General features: G+C 41.2%; 1 protein-coding gene across 1 annotated transcript in view; it reads right to left on the bottom strand.

Annotated features, from left to right (window-relative positions):
- PRKCD (protein kinase C delta) overlaps positions 1 to 14620 on the bottom strand; it is a 67772-nt gene extending 53152 nt beyond the window's left edge. The window contains exon 1 of the mRNA XM_050904682.1: positions 14596 to 14620. The gene's annotated coding sequence lies outside the window, so the exon portion shown is untranslated. The remainder of the gene's footprint in view (positions 1 to 14595) is intronic.
- Positions 14621 to 20359: the final 5739 nt, after the last annotated feature.

The raw sequence follows: 20359 nt of genomic DNA, 5'->3' as shown, positions 1-20359 counted from the left end.
CTTTTTGGAGTTTCGTGATTTAAAATGTTTCACCGCAGAACTTCTTAGTATAAAATGTCTTTTAAAGACAAAAGTATTGAACTGCAGCTGGCTTTTCAGCAAAGCACAGACATAAAAGACATAGGATAAGAAAGTGGAGCACAGGAATACAAAGTGAAAAAGTGAAAGATGCGTTTGAAACAATTCTGCAAAATATGCTCTATTAAGACTGATGTCACCAGAATGTCATGTGAAAATGTGTTTTAAAGTACAGAATTTGAGGTCTCAAATTAATTTCTCTCTTGCTTAAAGCAATAGCAAAATTATGTTTTGCTATTTTCAGACTTTAACAACAAAGGGTTGGGTTTTTTCAGGGTTTGGAGGGGGCAGGGGGACACATCCCTTAACAGGTGCAATGGTACTGGTTAAAAAAATTGTAGCAGAAGGAAAAAACTATTGCCTTCATTAACATTTAAATCAAATGGGCTGTCTGGCTAGTCAGGGAAATTTCATTCTTGAAACACAAGCTTGCAGCATGAAGTATGAATGTGAGAGTTCACTTACTTCTGTGTCAGTGATGGTGCTACTATGCCAGCTAAATTATGACCGTATTGAGATCTTCATGAGCACATCTACAGCAACAGAAAAAACTGGTTTAACTGCTTTCAATCTGTTTTTACTCAAATACTGTTCAAAGTCTGGTGAGCCCAAGTAACTCAAGTCACTATCTAATTCCTTCCTGATATGATAGGCTGTACAGTATTTGAGTACGTGTAGGCAAACCAAAGTCTAGCAACAACAGATAAACTTGGTTGTCTTTGCAATAGGAAAAGGCTCTAGGCAGAGTGAAGTACAGAGGTTTCTGGCTTTTGGCTGGACTACAAAGTAAAACAGCATTTTGCTTTCCCTGCTGGGTTACTTCTAGCACTGTTAGCACTGGATGTAACTAACAGGATAAAGTTCATCTGCGATCCCCTCTCAGGCCCCTTCACATCTCTCATCGGTGCAGCTGCAAGCTCCTTATGCTGCTGCGAGTTCCCTCAAGTAGCATGCTGGCCACATCACTGCTACTGGTTCAGCCCTTTCTACCGGCCTATAAAGAATGCAATGTTTTGATTTGCACCATTGGAACACACAACCAAACATCTTAAAAACTGTTTCAAAGTCAAAGCTTACATTATTTTTTTTTTTTAGTATTTAGCATCACCTGAAAACTCAGAGCCTGCCCACAGCACTAGTGTTGTGCTCCAAAAGGCCAATTCAGAACTTATACAACTTCAACACATATATGATGTGGGAACCAGCTTAGAAATACGGTTATCAAATGCATAGTGAGCGGCAACCAGCCTCTGGATTCCAGGATCCCCGTTAAAGGAACAGAAGCAACCAGCCTACTCCCTCCTAATATGTTGCTTGCTAGGGACATTATTACTTACTCATAGCTGTTATTATTGCTCAGCTGCAAGAACAAACATTTCCACCACAGGTTATTTATGAATGTCATATGCGTCTGATGTCATATGGCACTATACATTTGCAAAGAAAAAAGCAATTGTACTGTCTGAGTTTGTGGGGAGATGCAACTAATGGACACATGGGGCAAAGGTTCTTTAGCCAACTCCCTCCACCTCCAGCTATCCAGCTCAAGTTGAACACAAGTTACAAGAGTGCGAATTATATATAGCATGCGAATATTGAGAAAAGTTTAAGAAAAAATGCTGCAAGAGCTGAAGATACTGCATATAAAGACTCAGAGGCTGAGAGGACAGGCTTACATCTCCCATTCTTTGATCTACAACTTCTGACTCCAATTTGCGGCTGCACCAAACACACAACAGGGGCTCCCCATGGCCTCCGCCTTCCCTGGTATCATGTTCCTTCTCCAACAGGAAAGGGTTCTGCTCACTGATAACCAGAATATGCCTTTTTTGCAGTTTATCAGATCAAGCATTCAGAAGATTCAAAAAGAGAAATGCTGTTTTGTTGAGTGTGCAGATTTGCAAGCTCAGCCAACCATAATCTCAGGTAAACAGGAGGATGATACGATGTTGCTACTCTGGTTTTCTGCAATTGCTTGCAGAGAGAAGCACTCGGTATCAGAACATGGCTCCAAGTGATACTGAGCGAGCGTCTAACTGGAATCTCTGGAAAGATGAACCAAAAAAGCTTTTCCAGCTTCTTTTCTGAGATGACAAAACCCTCTGTGTTACTCCACTCATTTCTCCCCATCTTATTAACACACCTGCATGGGCACAAAAGATGGAAACTTCAAGGAAAAGAAATCTCTCAGAAACTTTATAATACATCATAAAGCCCCAAAGAATGCACAAGAAAACCCACAAAGTCTCAAGACTATTTGCTTTTCCCTGAGATGTTGGCAGAAACATTTACCTCAGCTTTGTTCCAGCCTTGATGCAATATTGTACACTGTCAATTACATGGAAATTTCTCCAGTTTCCAACAGAGAAGGGCTCAGGCTGTGCAAGGCTAGAAGTGGGTGTTGCTTTGCAGCACACATGGCTGAGCTCAGTGTGGTCAGTCCTACGATGCTGGATAAGAGCTAAGGGAAGTAACCCCGCTGGACAGCTCAGCACTTGCCCTGCCTGAGAGGGCTGGCAGCAAAGCATGGACAGCCCACAGTGGGGTCCCCCAACCAAGCACCCACACTCAGGCTCTTGCAACAGGAAAAACAAGCAAACAACTGAAGAAAACATGATGAATTACCCATGTTCTTCTGGGCAAGCAACAAGCAAGCAATTTACCCAAACTACACAACACGAGAGGTGAAGCAGAACAATTCTGCTACCCAGTAAAAAAGCACTCTTGCTGTCATATCTCTTCAGAGTCCCACATCCAGCTCCAATCATTCCCCCCCGCCCCGCTCCCCTCCATTGCTTCATGCATTGAGCACAGATGGTAGATAGAGCTACGCTATGGTATTTATACACAGGCTTTAAAAGACTTATAAAGTATAGAAACTGATGTACTGCAAAGTATATCTTTTTTGTAGCTTTGCAAATTTCCTAACAAATTACTTTGGGAGATTTAATGGTTAAGCAATTCAGTAGGGGTATTAAGCGGACTTTGGAAAACAAGACCCTGATCAGATCCTAAGTATGCTCTTCTTTGTTTACTTACTGCAACTTCATCCACTAGAACTCCACATAAGAGCTAAAGGACCACAGGAATAATACCAAAAACACAGAGACACAAACCGGCATGTTTTTAAGTTGCCTTTAACTCTTACTGATTAGGCAGCAGGGTGCTCTTACTAACTAAAGCAAAACTAAATGCAGCAGAACAAGGATACATTCTTCCATCTTGGTCTGCCTGGGACACCTTGCCTATAGCAAATGTTTTCAATTACATGAGTCTGGCATCCTTTTTTGTGCTTTTAAGAAGATAAAATGCTAGATATGGCTCTTTCCTTTGAAGTATTTGAATGCTCATACTACTGCCTCACCACAGTGTCTGAGAAGTGTTGTGTACAGCCTAGCTTAGAGAGCAGTTAATTCAAAACAGAGCTGTATAACTCTCATGGTTTGTTTAAAGCAAACAAAGAAAACATCCCTCTGTTGAGACTCACTCAAGAATTTTTTTAGTATTAGGATCAGCTTACTCACTGGAAAGCAGCATGAAGTAGTAGTAAGAAAATCAGATTTATGGGGAGGGGGGAAAAAAAAAAAAAGACCAAAACCATAATGCAAGTAGATTTTTTTTTTTAATCTAGACTAGAAATAATGCTAAAATCCTTCCATAGCCCCCAAAATAAGGTTTGTCAATTGGATGAAGTCTTCAAGAAAGTAAAAAAACCTCAAGAATTCAAGCATACCATCACTATGTGTGTGTGTATCAAAACGTTTTAAAAGAATTTAGAGCCTCTTCCTCACCATCTATAATAGAAGTGTACAGCAATTTTTCCAGCAAATGACAATCCAGTAATTGACAGTTAAATTTAAGGAACTGAAAATAAAAGATTTTTTTTTCTACTGACTTACATTACAGTCATCACGGATGTTATTATAAGTCTTGTAACAAAAAAGAAAAAAAAGAAAAGTCATTTTCTGTTTGACTGTGTCCCTTTGACAAAACTGAATACATGCTATGTCATAGCTTTCAGAGTATTTTTAGCTTAAAAAAAAGATTTCCATTTTAGGTCATTACAGCCAGAGAGTACTGCTGATAAGTAAAATCAGTTTTGTTATCAACCAGATGAAGCTCAACTCCTTGCTGCTCTGGTAATTAATTTCTCATCATTTATTTCATGTGGCTGGAAGGGGTAAAAAAGTTTCTTCCCGGATATTTTTCCATTTAGAGTCCTAAATCATTTTACAAGTTTCACCTCAATCAAGTTGAACTTTGCTCTAACGGCAGCAGCAGAAGAAGTTGTATCCACACAAGTGGCAAATCCATTTGTAAGAGTTTAGAATGATTGTGTTTGCATAAGCTTTTTTATTTAATTGCATCAGTGTAAGGATAGACTTAAAGTGGAATGCCACATATGCTTAGACAAGGCTTAGCTATGATAAGCTGACTCAATTTGGACACAGTAAAACTGCTGAAATGCATTTATAATAATGTTAGCCAATTTAACTAAACATATTTTTGGCCTAGCTACATTAAATACCTATATAAGACCTCATTTTCTTCAGGAAGAAGATGGAGATTAATTGGTTAAGTTAGCTATAATCACATATTATAGAAGATGAACTGCTAGTTTATCCCCAGGAAAAGAAAAATCATTAAAATAGAAGACTTCTCCAGCTTTTCATGCAGCATTAATTATTTACCTACAATGTAAAGCACTGGAAAGTGCTGGAAAAGCCCTATCACTGTTTTAACAGCTTGGAAAGAAAAAAAAAAAGTGAAATTTAGTTCTTCTTAAAGTAAGTCAAATTATGCTCCATGATCCAAGAACAATTCTCAACCTGACTTTTGGTTTCAGCACTGATATACATACTTCTTACAATTTTTAAAAATACATTTAACCTAATCTCTACTACATTTAGAAATGCAGTAATTTATACATTAAAAAATATATTTGTATTCCCATAAATATATACTTCACTTATGTTTTACTTATAATTATATATTCACTAAATGCACTAATGTGTACTTTAGTTAAGCAGTACTTGGAATCTAGAATGCTATTTTAATAATATATGCTTGAGACTCAGCTGTAAATAAGATATACACTAACTCCACACAAGAAATGTGCATGAAAGTACTTTTCAGTCAAAACTTGGCCCTTCAAGGAAATAGATATTAGAGTTACAATATATATTACATTTCTAAGAATCAGTATTGAAGACTTCTTGTCAAGATTTGATTTTTAAAAGGAGAAAGGAATGCTACCATATGTTACATTCAAAATCAAAATACAGATCTGAGAAGCTGAACACATTGCTGCAAGAAGTTAGCAGCTCCTTGCTTCAAAGTTTTGAAATTAGGCTTACACAATGCAAAGCTCTAGTGACAGAAAGATTGGGCTCACAGTTATTAATTAGTAAGAGAATAAGGAAACAAGCAACAGAACAACACACAAAAAGTAGAGGAGATTGAAACTAAAAGCGGATTTTGGTCACAAGAGGTCCTTTGATTTGTCCTTTTCTCCAGCTAGGAGATGCAATAAAAAAGAAAAGAACATAAGGAGAGACAATAAAGAGCTGGCCTGTTTTGGCTTCTCTTCCGATTCCTTAAATACATATCTATATAAACTTCCAAGCAAATAAACATTTCTCTTTGCTTCAACTGCCACCCACTGGAAAAGGAAAGCAACATTAATTCCAAATCGCAATACCCTAAATAGGTCAGAAAACCAATCTGACAGATACTAGTACAGATTACACTAAAGCTCTGGAATTGCCTTGAAAATCTTAGCGGCACTGCTAGAAATAAGCAAGCTTGCAAATTAAACTGAAACAGAAAGCAGAATACAGCAACAAACCAGAGGTCCAACTCCTCTCCCTGCCCCAGACAACGGGCGTTTGGGTTGTATTGCAAAAGTTTTGGAGAGGAGCTGGAGTTCGCGAGGATGAAGTGAGAGCAACGGGGCTGGCAGCACCCCTCTGACGAACATGGTGCAACAAGGATGAGCAGCATCGCATAGCCTGGCAGTTCTCATTGCTCTGCGCTGTGCTGCTCCTGCCACACTACAGGTCTCTCTCTATACTCATATCGCTGCTCTCTCTCCCACTTGCTCTTGCCTTACAATGGTAATCCATCAACTTCCTTGCCTAAATGGCAGCTTCGGCATTCCAGCTTTCCCTCATCGGCAACCCCCATATTCCCTTCAATGGACACACGGGGTGTCTGTGGTGCAGGAAGTTGGTGGCGCAGATCGAATAACTTAATCTTTAAAGTAATAGAGCAACGTGGAAAGGCTTGCTGAAAAAACAGTATAGGCTACAACAGAGCATTAGCATCCACTTCAGATGAAACTTTTTCTAACCTTAGATAAAATAAAAATATACTTACACCAAAAGTGCTTACCTAGGATAGCAATATGAAGTATTTGCATGCAAAAGCATGCACGTCAGATGCAATGACAGCAGTATAACAGCATGTTGCACAAATGCAACAAAACTCACCCTTAACTGGAACAGACTGTCCTGCAGACATGCAATTCTGGTGAACCTGCACTGAGGCTGTGATGGCTCAGCCAGGGAAGTCAGCAATCACAGCTGAGACCATTGGGCAAGCAAACCTGAATAATACAGACACGCCCTGACTTCCTGGAGAAAAAAACCCAACCTCTATTAAAATGGGGAGAAATAGATTCCAGAGAACCTTCCATATTTAAGATATTCTCAAGTGTATATGTGATGAAGCAAGTTTTGCCAACAGAATAGCTACTCTGCAATTATGGATGAGCTGAGAGGTATAAATTGATCGCAGATTCCCTCACTGTAAGGGTCTAAGGAAACTGAAGGAAGGGAAAAAAAGCCTAAGAACCTAATACAAGCCCTGCGGGGATTAACAGACAGACCTATAAATCCTTTGGTCCAAATCACACGTTTCTTCAAAAAGGCCTGTAGAAAAAAATGTACCAGGAAAAAATATCTGGCAATATCCCCTCATGAAATTTCTCTTCTGCTGTTGTAAACGTGGGGAGTTTCACAGTGGAACAACTTCACTGGACTTGCACAACAAGAGATGCTTCTTTCACAGGGCAGAGTCAGGGCCAAGATACCTGGCAAAGTTGTAATACTGCTTCGAGCTGTATCTACTGCTCTCTAGTTCCCCGACAGCATTTTTTCTAGGCAGGACACAAGTGCTGTCTACTGACCCCTGGTTTTACCTGTCTTTCCCTAACCATGGAGTTAGGGTTGGATGGTGGAGATAGGTTAGATGCTGGAGTCTTCTTTTTAGCTGAGAGAATGGGAGACGACATGTTCAAGTGCCGATGGCTCACCGCATTCAGATCAAAGCAAAACTGGATGCATTTTAATTCTTGAATTACCTGGAGGAGTTTAGGTCCATACTAGGAAGCTCTTGCCCCTGGGATGCTGCTTCTTAGATAAACTTGTCAAACAGAAATCGTAAGTGTTGGCTCCTGTTAGTTATCGAGGAACACAAGCAAATGTAGTATGAGAGAGCTCGCACGATTTCCTGACAGACAAATCTGCTCTGGATATTTGGCAATCGGCACCCCCAAGTCATTAGTAAGAATATTTGAGTTCAGTGAAGGCCACAGTCATCAGCCAACAGACACATAAGGAAACAGCTAAACTCCTGTTGAGCAATTCACAGCTCAGCACGAACACAGCATTAACGGACCAGCATACTGGATGTAAAGAAATGTAATCATCACCGCTCAGTGAGTGTGCAAGAACTAGACTATTAAAAAAAAAAATTTTTTTTTAAAAACTAAAAACAGATGTCTATCAATACCGAAAGCATCTATAATCAAATCTACTCCTTCACATGCAGAGACACTTGTATGACTGAGGGTTTCAGATCCAGTTTTTTTATTTAATCTATAAAAGGAACAGAGTTTGTTATCATAATGAGAGATCCTGGCAGCACCTACTTGATGTAAGACAGCCATCTGTGCTCTCTCTTGCAGGAATATACATTAAATACATTTTTTAAAATAAGCAACAATAAATCTTACTTTCACAAGAGTTTTCCAGTAACATATTCTGACACACAACTGTGTTCTTTAGCAAGTGAAGTATTTTCTCCAGTTCAACAAGCACTAACAAAATCATTAAGGTACAAAATACTCATTTTGGTTACATAGTCATGCCAGCAAAATGCAGTCACCCAGAGGCATTACAAAACATATCATAAAAATATTGAGATAAAATGTACAGGGCAGTCAGTGTCATATTTCAAACATGACAGTCTTTCAAAGTTATTGCACTATGTCTATTCATCTTAATTTTCCTTGAGAATACAAGTTAAGAGCATATAATGGGCCCTACTTGCTACTGGCTGGACTGTATCTTCCTACCAAATTTTCACACAGAGGTCTTTTTGAAGAGGAGGGACTGTTTCTTTTAAGAAAGAAATACAAGATTCCTCTTTTGTTCAAACAAGAATCAAATACAGTCTCCTCCTAGAAAAGCATAGTTCAGCCATCGAACAATGTGTTAGCAATAGCTTAGCTACACTGCCTTTGTACTCACTGGGGAATTTCCCAGAAAAAGGCAGACTGCAGAAGCCAAGCTTAACCTTGAGTTTAGCTGCTAGACATTTTTGATCATCTTTTCAAGTATCTATCTACATGTTCAAGCATCTAAATCTTAAAAAAATCTGGCTATAAGTTGAAGGGAAAAAAAAAAAGCTTTACTATCAGAAAGACAAATCTGGTATCACAACCAAAAATCCTTCTTCCCTTAAGCTGTTCCTCATATTGAATATTGATACATTTGATGCACTGAAGTAAATTAGATATCATTGGTATGAGGAGGAACAAAGTGGTACTGACTAAGCACTCAGATTTTATGAGTTCCTTAGGCAGAAAAACCATAGCAAAGCTTAAACTGCACTTCCTCAAGAAACCAGAGAATATGATAAAGAATCAAATATACAAACAAGGATTTTATTAGATCTCTAATAAATAGGTGTAGATCAGAAAAAAAAAACATTTTCAAACACTCAGAAAGTAACTTGACACTTGAGTGCTAAAAAACCATGCAGTTTTCTCTCTTCGTCATCTCATCATTACAAATTTGTCACACAACAAACCAGGCTAAACCAAGACAGGTCTAGGCTTTCAGCTCCAAATCGGTAACATGCATGACTTCATAGCTCAGGGGCGGGGAAAAAAGCTGAGGCTGAAGTTTAGATTTACTGCATATGTTTCAAGATACGCTGTATTTATAGCGGGTAGCCAGGATTAAACCAAGTCTATAAATACTTAAATCATTTATGAGACTGCAAAAGACTAAACATAATGCAAATCAAAGCCACTCACGCACAAATGTACATCCCATTTTAGAGGTTTTCAGCCATCCAGGAGATGAGAAACAAGATACTAATTCAGACAACTCCTCTGAGCCCAGCGAGGTGGAAAGGACTTCAGCCCACATGCACCTCTTCAGAAAAGAGGGGCACCCTTACTAAGCTGTTTGGGAAGAGCTTGTTTTAGTAGGATCTCTTTGCCACAGACCCGTACAATGCCTAGTGCAATGATACCTTGACCTATTAACCGGTCTCCTAGGAGCTATCCCAACTCCACTCTCACTACCAATGGGTAAAAGTGAAACCACTTGGTTACATTTCAACCAAACAAGACCACAGTTTGATCACAGCTCTAAGGAAAAGTATTAGGAATAGCAGGATAGGAATATATGTTGCATATCTGTTTTGTTCTCAGAAGTGGGTAGCACCTTCAAATTCAAAATAATCTTGTTCTGGGGCATACAGAGAGGTGCTGCTTTTTTTTTTTTTTTTTGATAAGTTTGATAGTTGGCTGATCAAACAGGAGGTGATGGCAAGCACACACCCTCCTCCCTTAGCAGTCAGGCAAGTATCATACAAGGTTTAAAAGCTTAATGTGCATCAGTTCCATGAAGTTATCTGTGACAGTCACTCCCAGACTTTATGGATCATGATTAGTATGCTATGAATACCAGCTATGCTTAAATATCCTTAAATAAACTTTTCCAGATAGAGCGTTACACTCATTGTCAAAGAAATTACCAGGAAACATATTAATTTCAGTAAGAGGATACCGTAAAAAGTATTCTGCGGTTTTATGCACTTTCTTAGCTTGAGAAATATTTTTAAAGAATTGATTTTATGGCCTGCCTCTGTGATTCGCAGCTATTGATATACATCTGTGCTGCATCACTTCCATCTTTTAGTCAGAAACTGTCAAATCTATCATCAATCAGAAAAGAGCAACAGCTAATTTAGTAGGTTCGAAATATAACTTCATGGATGTCAGGGCACCTTTCTGTCACTGAAAGGCAGATGTAACATTCCGCTTGCATAAATTTTAATTAAAAAAAAAAGCCAACAGAAAATAAACTGAAACACATAGATGTACACATCAGATTTCCGTTCTCTGTATCAGTGTTACTTGTAATAAAAGTCTGGTCTAGATCAGACCAGAAATAAATCTTGCACCACTCTTGCCAAGGACAGATTTGTGAGGTGCCCAGTACTCCTGGGCCAGATCTGTTATTTCCCTACCTTTCCTGGTGTCTCTGGTAACAGGAGCAGCACATTGGTGCAGCTTCCAGTCATAAAGGCAGTGTGTATAATCTAAGTGGCCCTATAGAGCTAGAGGCAGTACACTACTTCCTACAGAGCAGACTTCTGCAAAATTACTCAAATATCATAAAAAGCTAATGGTGTAGCTCTGGCTTAGAGAGGTAATGCCTCTTTAAGAAAGTGTAAAAACACTCTTGCAGGTAGAAATAACTTCCTTTTAAATGAGAACATAACACAAGCCATTTCAGCATTATTTTACCAAGGCTGTAAAGAGCTCTCCCAGGCTCATCTCTGTTAATTGCATCTTTGCAAAGCGCAGCCAAGCGGATGCGGAGTGATTACTTTTAATGCGCTACCCAAATAGCTCTGAATGGGCACAGGTAGCTTTCCCCCTTTCCCTATTCCTTCTTGTTGTCCTTTGGCTCCACATAGAACTCTACAGAACCAAACTCTGCACTCAGATTATGCAGGTAAAGGAAGATTCAGAGAAAGATGCCAAGTTTTGTCATGGAGCAAGGAAAACAGTTAAAAAAACCTACTGGAACACAAACTGTTCTGGTGCTTTTTAGGCAGCTTTTGGACAGAACCTGATAACCAGGATGGAGAAGCTGCATTTAATGCAAGGATAATTCCAGAGTAAAAGTTGCATAACCTTTCTCATCAGTGGATGATTAGCAGAGGAATTCGGTTCCTAATGAAGTCATCCAGCCCCCAGACTTCACTAAAGAATCCCTTCTTGTTGTCTTTCACATTCAGCTCTGACTCATCTGCAACAAACATTTCAATCCCTAGCCTTTTCCTTTTTTCCTCCATTCTTTTTACAGTAGGTTAAGTATATACTTCATAAATGCAATGAAGGGGACAGTGAACTATACGTACACAATGCATTTGGACTGCATCATGAAGAGACACACCTGAGTTAGCTTTAGGGAACTTAAATACCTGTGTCAATGAACCCAATACAGGCACATACCTCAGTGCTGGCTAACACCTGTGAAGTATTTACACTGTACAGTCCACGCTGAGGCTTCTGCCACTGCAGCTTCACTGTAAATGAGCTGGACTGAAGTGAATTTTGATACATGCACGCATGCTACAGTCCCACCTCCAGTCACAGTGCATCTGCAGAGCGAGAGGTGATGAAAGGGCTCCTCTTTTCGGGAGCAGCAGCCAGAGCTGAGCTCCAGCTACGGACAGGCAACGTATCCACAGGGCAGAGGATGTGTGCCTCTGCACAGAGGCAGGGCGACAGTGAAGTCTTTCAAACAGAAACAAGGATGGATGGTTAATTTAAACTATTAGGCCCTGAAGTACTCAATTTGACATGAACTTTAATTGTAATGACTGTGGCTTTTAGACATCAAAATAGACTCAGAGGCCTGAAAGCTTCTATGCTTTTTCCAGGAAATCAGTTATTTTAATAAAAGATGTCATCTTTCCAGGTTTTATTGTTATTTCCTTGATCTATGTAGCATCAAATAGACACGTTCTCTTTTGAGAGATTCTTCTAAAGATTTCTCTTTAACAAAAGTAGCTACAAAATTTCCTAAGTTTTCTCATTTAGAAATAGTTTCTAGTTTAAAAATAATTCCTTCTTTACAGAGTATCTTTTCAACTATGCTGTGTGATCAAAAAGTCAAAATTACTATGCTATTTCACTGTTCCATTCAATACGAAAATTATGACCCTACTGTATAATTATGCCTAATGAAAAGGTGGGTCATAATTCATGAAATACAAAACGGAAAAAAGTTTGAGAATGAGCTCTTGTCTGGTGAGAATATGAGCATCTTCCTGATCAATTCTCTCACACATATTTGCTGAACAGAATTACTTTACGAAATACTCATTAACCACACATACCTCATAGCTGTGTAACAGAATATAGTTTTCTATACGTTTGTATCAGCCACTGAGTGGTAGCAATTCCTTCATACCTAAATCTGAATTATGAGATGTAGGATGAAAATTTCAAAGTATTGCTAACTCTTAATTCTTTTATGCTACCTCTAAATTCTTTTATGTTTAGCATTACATACAACCATACAAATAACGCCTAGTGAAATACCTTGTTATGCGTTTCAATTTTTAAACTGTCAAAGTTTCAAAAGTTATGTACTTTATTCTGATAATCATACTTCCCTAGAAGTTTGCTATACTCAATTTTACAAAAAGATAACTTTGAGTAAAACTATCTGGATCAAGGAAATTGAAAATGCCAGCATTTAATAATTTCTTAAACTAAAGCACAGACCTGTATTTTATTATGAAACCCAAGGTGATGGTGAGAAACTTTAAAAACAAACAAAAAATCTAACACTGTGTTTTGCAGCCTTATGTTTGCTTCTTTCCTCAGCATTTGCAGGTTCCCATAGTAGTCTCTTGGGGTGACTGAAATCTATCAGTCCAAAGACAAATATGTAATTTTTTAATACACCCACTTTCAGGAACTAAAATAAACAGGAAATGCTGCATATACACTTTTTAAAAAAGATGTTTAAGAATTATTGCTTAACCTCTTAAGCAGCACTTCATAATCTCTTGTTCACAAAGCTGTACTGGTTATACTTGGTTATAGCTTCCTATTTGATCAGTACAATGCTGCACGGCATTATTTGATAGATGGAAAGCCGAAGAGGTTATTTGCTGGCTTATTACATTGTTAATAGACTAATGACTGTACGAGGCCAAGGCCCAAATAAGATTTAAAAGAAACTAAACACACAAGTGCATCCAGGATTTTGACACAGACTATTTGTAGAGATGTTAAATGTTGTAATTCAGGCTTTAAACGAGTCTCTAAAACTAGGAAAAGACCTAGCATGAGAACTGATTATCCCACACCCGTCTTCTCTGCAGATTCAGTTCTGTCCTTGGAAGCATCCAACTGTCAAGAGACGGGATACAGGGCAGTATCATCCTTGCACATAAATCTCCTGCAAGAGCTCCTAGGTCCAGATTAACACTCTGCTCTGCGCTACTTGAATAACCTAGAAGTGAAGTGGTGCAACAGTCAGAGCCCACGAGTACACAGATGTCAGATGTAACCAGAAAGCCATAATTCAATTATTTTAATATTTCATACCCTAATGGAAACTGGGAATTCTCTAGCAATGAACTGAAAATTGGTTTTTAAGAGATGCACGCCTGGCATGTACACAAAAGCAACAGGCATTCCTGCTCCTTCATTTCTTATTGTCTGCCGCCATTCAGCTGGAAACCTGACCATTTAAAAGAGCATGCATTTTATCTGCTTCAAACTCACTGTTGTATGGGAGACAGAAACAGAGTATCAACGCGGCTGGGCGGAAAGAAACCAAAAAGGAGTTGGTATTATCAAACTTGGCATTTCTGCTACGAGGAAACTCCGTGTTTCTGTCAAGGACCACACGGATCTCGTTACCTCCTCACACCGGGCACGATCCTCTCCCTCCCGCCGGAGGCTGACGGACTCTCCCCGCTCAAGGTCGCGCTTCCCCGCGGACCGAAAGAGCCGGCCCCATCCCGAGCACCCCCGAGCTCGGCGACGGGGAGGTTTCGGTGGACAAAGTCCGCGGCCGGGCCGGCCCCCGGGGCTCCCGCCGCAGCCCCCCGTCCCGGGGCGCGGAGCCCAACATGGAGGCGCGCCTGAGGAGGAAGCCCCGCAGCAGCCGGCGCCCCGGTGCCGGAGGCAGCCCCGCCGAACTCCCGTCCCGCAGCCCCGCCGGGAGGCGCTGCCCGCCCCGCCCGCCCCTCACGCCCGCCCCGCCGGGACACACGCCGGAGCGGCGGGCTGAACCCGGCGGCGGCCGAGCCGGGCGCCCCTCTCCCCGCCAGGAGCCCCACGGAAGCCGGCCGGGCCAGAGGGAGCCGGAGCCCGTGTCGCTTCCTCATTCACCCCGCGCCAGGCGGGGCAGGAACTGCCGAGCGGAGGGAGCCCCCGCGCCGGGGGCAGGTACCGGCACTCACCGGCTTCCAGGGAGTCGTCGGGGGCCGCGGCCGCCACCGAGTTTCAGGCGCTGTCCCGAGAGAGAGCGAGAGAATGAGTGAGGGAAAGAGGGAGGGAGCGAGTGGCTCCCCGCCGCCGCCGCCGCCGCCACGGCCCGGCCCGGCCCGGCCCGGCGCTCCCCGCCCCGCGCTCCGCCCACGGGGCGCAGCTGCGGGCCGCGCGCTCACCTGCTGCTGCTGCTGCCGCCGCCGCCGCCACCGCCCCCGCGCCGCCGGCCCGGCCCGGCCCCGCCCCGGAGGTGCTGAGGGAGGCGGCAGCGCCGCCTGCGCGCCCTGAGGCGAGGCGGGGGTCGGCGGCGCCCCAGCCCTCGGCCGCCCGGCGCGGCCCCTTCGCCTCCCTCATTTTTCGGCCCCCCCCCCCCCTTCCCCTTCCCACTCGCCGGAGGCGGCCGGCTGTGGAAACGCCTCAGCCCTCGCGGCAGCCCGGGGAGCCCCGGGCTGGCTTGGCGCCAGCGCAGCGTACCTTGGCGGGCGGTTTGGTCGAAGGGCCCTCGCCGCTCCCTGGCGAGGCGGGGAGGCCGTGGCCGGGGGAGCGTTGGTGCTGTGGGCGCTGGGCCGCGTTTGAGACGAGGAAATGAATTTTTTTTTAGGGTTGGTTTTTTGGTTTGGTTTTTTTTTTTTGGTCCACTCGTCGCCGAGACGCGGAGAGCATCTGGGTTTGAGGAGCCAGAGCTTGGCCGGTGAGCGCTCTGAGTGTGTCCCTGCCCGGTGGGGAGCAGCACTCAGGTTTCCTCACCCCTTTGCCACACTCTCTTCTAGGCTTTTATTTAAAATGTTCTTCGGTGGCTTAAAAGCCATGAATGTTGTTTTAATAATGGGGCCAAAGCTGGGTAGGCTGTAGCTCTGTGAGCACTGCTGTCACCTCAACGACTTCACCACAGAGATGGCCTTTGCTGATGTGCCTGAAGTTAGAGGCCTTCATAGGGCATGCAGGGTCCCAGCCAGGGCTTTCCCTGAGTCTGTACTCTGCTCCGACAAATGGGCTTGGTTTTTCTTGAAGCCTTCGGTACTGCAATCGTCAGTGTTAAAATGAGATGTTTTAGGGATGGGTTGTAGCACAGGAATGTGTGAAGCGTAAGAACCAGAGAAAACACCACCATACTCCTGTAGGAATCCAAAGCAGACCTTTGTCATAATTTTTTAACTTGTACAGGTCAGGTGTAATTACTCATGTTTTCATCTTAAATGATCTCATTCTGCCCTAGCTGAAAACAGTGGTGAAACTCTCAAAGTTTTTTCATACCTCTGTGATGCTGTGGTAACTGTGGGTGTTTCTCCAGGCAGGTGTCAGGCCGTGGTGTGCAGCTGAGGGTGTCAGAGCATTGCCAGGGGCTCTGACCCAGCTGTTAGATGGCTGCAGAGTCATCTCTAAAAAGCCACATTCCACCTGTTTGGTGTCCAGCTTCTTTCCAGAGCATTTCACTTGATAGTCATAAGGTAACGTGGAAGTTCCTCAGTTGTTCTGTCTGACATCAAACCTGAAAGGCTATAATGTGTATATAAATCAGCCTTGTCAATAGTTTGCTTATATATGGAGAGTTTAATTTGAAGTAACTTATTTAAAAAAAAAAAAATTACTGTCAGCTGAGAGCTCTAGTGGATATAATGATAATCACAGTTTGGGTGAAAGCAATGGAGCAGAATCGTCTTGGGTCATTTCCTTTTTACTTCTGCTGCAAATTAAACTATGTCATATTTTGTATAGATACATGTTCTTATGCATGTTTAAGTGTGATTTTTTTAAATTGGAAAATATAAATAATATTTTCCAGCTTTGGGACAGAATATCATCTGATTAACTGTAATGCTATAATAAATTGCATGAGGACCCTCATTTAAAATTATGTAAATTGCTGTTACGCTGAAATCTGAGGAACTTTATATGCATGAACAATTCATGAATGTCGTGTTATAAAGCAAAACTAAAACTAGTTTGAATGAGAGGGGAAAAAGCGGAAGCTAACTGTGGCCAAGCAGTTTTCCTCATTTTGATGCTTCTAGTGAAGTTTGGCAAAACAGAAAGTGCTTTAAAATGCGTTTCATTTAATTTCATGTTCTTTGGGTATTTAATGGAATGCAAGTGGTCAGAGAGAGTCCATTTTGGTTTGTGACCTTACCATATAATGTTGCAGCAAGCCATTTGTTAACTACCGTTGCATTTCAATTATTTAGAGCATCACTTTAGTCCAAGTCTTTCTGAAACAAATAGTCTTTTCTTGTTTGAACTGTGAAAATTTTGCAAGGCCTAAAGAGATTTGCGTCTTATGTCTTTGTTCAGTCAGTCAATGGGTTCAAATTGAATTAGGACTGGGTAAAGATGTAAAAATTTGATCCACAGGAAATAAAATGGAGGATCTTTTCAACTAATACAGCAATGTGGCTTTAGAAATTTGAGGTGTTTCCTGGTACTGAGACTTTCTTACTGACTGATTATTTTCTGTCATTTTGCTTTTAAAACTCAGCAGTGCAAAATGTGTGGTAATGCTCTTACAGTTGGAGATTGTCTTTCATCAGAATAGATTCTAATGCAGCTCAGAAGGCTTTATTAACACATTTTACAGGCAGTGGAGTTGAGAAGCGGATGAAAATCAGTTCTTATTGAACAGCCTTTAGCAGTGCTCTGTGTCAGCTTCTAGGTAAATGGTAAGGCATGCTGGATTTCATTGAGATTACATGGTAACTATTGGAAAATAAAAGGTCAATCACAAAAACAGGGATGTGGAGAGGGACAGGGGCACAGGGACGTGGGCATCACTATCTGTGATCCATTTTTCTGAAATGTGCCTTTAGATATTTTGTTTTAAACCAACTCAAGACTTTTCTTTTTACATTTCATCTCTCGGGTAGCCGGATAGACAGCCCAATACCTCCCAAACCTATGGTAAAGCACTGCTTTGGTACAGGAGAACTTTGGGAAGGAGGTAAACTACCAGGGCCTCCTGCAGCTGGATTTTCTCTTGAATTTTCCCATCCAGAAAACCTGTTTTGTCTGGGGCCACTTAATTTTTGCCATATGACATGATGACGGTAAGAGGTGATGTGACTTTGAGCCCTTTCACGTGCATAGATTTAAAAAAAAAAAAGAGAGAGGTAAAACTTTCTGCATTAAATGTAAGTGAAAAATTTGTAGTGGAAGTTAAGAACTTGTTCCCTGAAGATTTCAGAGCTAGACTGGTACAAAACAATTTTCCAAAAGTGTGTAATCACCTTTTGTGAGCTGAACTGCTGTATCAACAGTACCTGTTACCTTGAGCAAACAAACCTGATTTTAATTCTGATGGCAGATACTTGATTTATGCAGAGATGATTACTTATGCAGAAGTGTCATTTCAGAACAGAAAACAATCATGGCGGTTATTGCCAAGTTCTTTTTCACAGCCCCGCTTTGTAACAGGACTTCATTGGTCTCTCTTTCCCAAGCCTAACCACCAAATGCCTGCTCTCATTTCCTCTTTTCTGATAGTAGTGGGGGTGTGAAAAGACGACTCTGGTGGCGATGGGAGTTTCCACCCATTACCTTCTACACGGGTCTGTGGTCTACTGTGTAGATTCACTTTTTGAAGTGTTTTGAACATTATATGTTGTCATTTATTCAGCTTTTCCTTAAGGTTGAGGTCAAAGGCTTGTGTTCTCTATAATGCTTTTCCTCCAGTTTTTCATACTTTTCTCCTTGAAGGACATGAGCTCTTTATGGATTAGCAATGACATAGATACTGAATTTGGTCATATGAAGGTCTGGCTGCCATATATATTTGGACTAATGTTCAAGTGAAACAGAAATTAGCCTTCCTTTTCTGAAGTCTTGCAACTTTAGAGATTCTTTTGATAAACAGTAGAAATTAATTTATATCATTATCTTTGCAGTTTTTATATTGACTACGGAAGGGTTTCTTCTTTGTATTAGTCAGCATGCCGTTTATTGTGACTTACAGCTGAGTTGGTCTTTCCTACTTTTTAACTGTGCATGTTGCACGTGAGCAAGCTGCTGTGCCTGCGTAGAGCTGTAATTGGGTCAGGAAGACTATCTGCAGGTGAGACACTGTGGTTAAGTACTACATCTAGGAGGAGCTATCATCTCTCTATTTAAATTTATTGTGTTTTAGAACTTGCAGTTGCATAATGTTCTGTGCTTAGTAGAGTTTAAATAAAATGATGGATTTTTTTTTTCTTCCCTGAAGGATGAGATGTATAAGTTAGTCAACGGTTCTGGGGAAGGTTCTGATGTCAGATGCAAGCATGTGAATTTCTATGTATTTGTATAAGCAACTTACTGCAGAGTGGTTTTTGTTATCAGATGTGAGTCTTAAGAATTTGAGATTAAAACTGAGATATGCTTTATGTCCCAACCACTCTGCAGTTTTACTCATTTGCAGGAACTTTTATATATGATTCACATATAAACCAGGCAAGAAAATAGTTTCCTGACAGTTTTGCTGAGATGCCTGCCTAGAGCATTGCCAATTCTTGTGATGTTTGATGGTTTTAAAGCCCTAGTCCCTTGAGAAAGTAATTACATGAAAATCTTGGTCACTTTTTCCTCATATAAAATCTATTTTACATGTTTGTATAGAAGATTTGCAGATGTAATCTCAGAGTTCCTAAAAGGTTGAAAATCTGGGCTACATATAAAAGGAACCCAAAAAACTCTCAAGGTCTTACAAATACTCCCCTGCTGCCTTCTTTTGTTGAGGGTAGGAGACTGATTCCCACCTTTTGAACACTTGAGACTGTAGTAGTAGACTTAGTTTCGTCTATGTTTTTCAGAAGAATTTAAATTAAAAAAAATATTTTACGGTGTTTACTGCACACACCCCTTTACATTCAGTTTCAGCATGCCAGCTGCCAGTGTTGATTTTGAGCAAGTAAGTGTTCTACTTCCCTTATGATAGCTTTACTTTGCAAAGTTAATATGACGGTAGAACAAGGAAATGTATGTATTGATGCAATTCTCTTGCTCACCACAGTCCTATTCATAGTTGGTGTTACCTTCCTGTGAGTATTGAAGAAAACTCTGCTGTGAAAGAACACAGCCATCATTTTTTGATTTCTTGGTTTGTCTTTAAGATCTCTTTTGAAACAATTCCATTTGATTTTTGGTGTTGATGTAAGCTTCAGGAGATTAAGATTCTGCTCATGTGCAGAACAGAGGCACCATGGAGGGAGACAGTTCACACTTCTGTGCACTGGCTTGGGCAAGGGGGAGTGATGGTTAGGTTTTTTTCCCAAATCCCTTTTGATTTGCAGCTGAAGTTGTCTCATCAATCAACAAGAACAAGCTGGAGACCATCAAGTCAATGAATTTAGGCCATAACATGACTTCAGCTGGTATACCTTATGCTTTTGCTGCTCACCTGAGAGGAATGAAGAATCTCAGCAACTACCATGTAATCACATGAAGCATACAAATCTGTTGAATATGGCTTTTGCTTTAAAGGTGATGTTTCCAGGGTGTCAGGTATCAAGAGCTCCAACATTCAGGAAATTCTGTCAAATGATAGTATCTGATGAAATGGTAAGATATTAGGATAATGCACATAGGTTTTGTTTTGATTTTAACTCTGTCTCATTTATGGATATTTCCAGGGACTACAGTTGTGTTCATTGTGACTCCTGGAGGATTAGAACAGGAGGTTACGGCCTGCTGGTCTATCACTCACACTGGCAGCAAGGTATGGCTGTTAGGTGAGGGCATGTGAGCGTGGCTGCTCTCTCCTGCCTGCTCCCC

The sequence above is a fragment of the Gymnogyps californianus genome, chromosome 13 (assembly GCF_018139145.2).
Source record: "Gymnogyps californianus isolate 813 chromosome 13, ASM1813914v2, whole genome shotgun sequence".
In the NCBI taxonomy this organism is placed as follows: domain Eukaryota; kingdom Metazoa; phylum Chordata; class Aves; order Accipitriformes; family Cathartidae; genus Gymnogyps; species Gymnogyps californianus.
The sequence above is the reverse complement of the archived record's forward strand: the minus strand, read 5'-3'. Positions and strand labels throughout refer to the sequence as shown.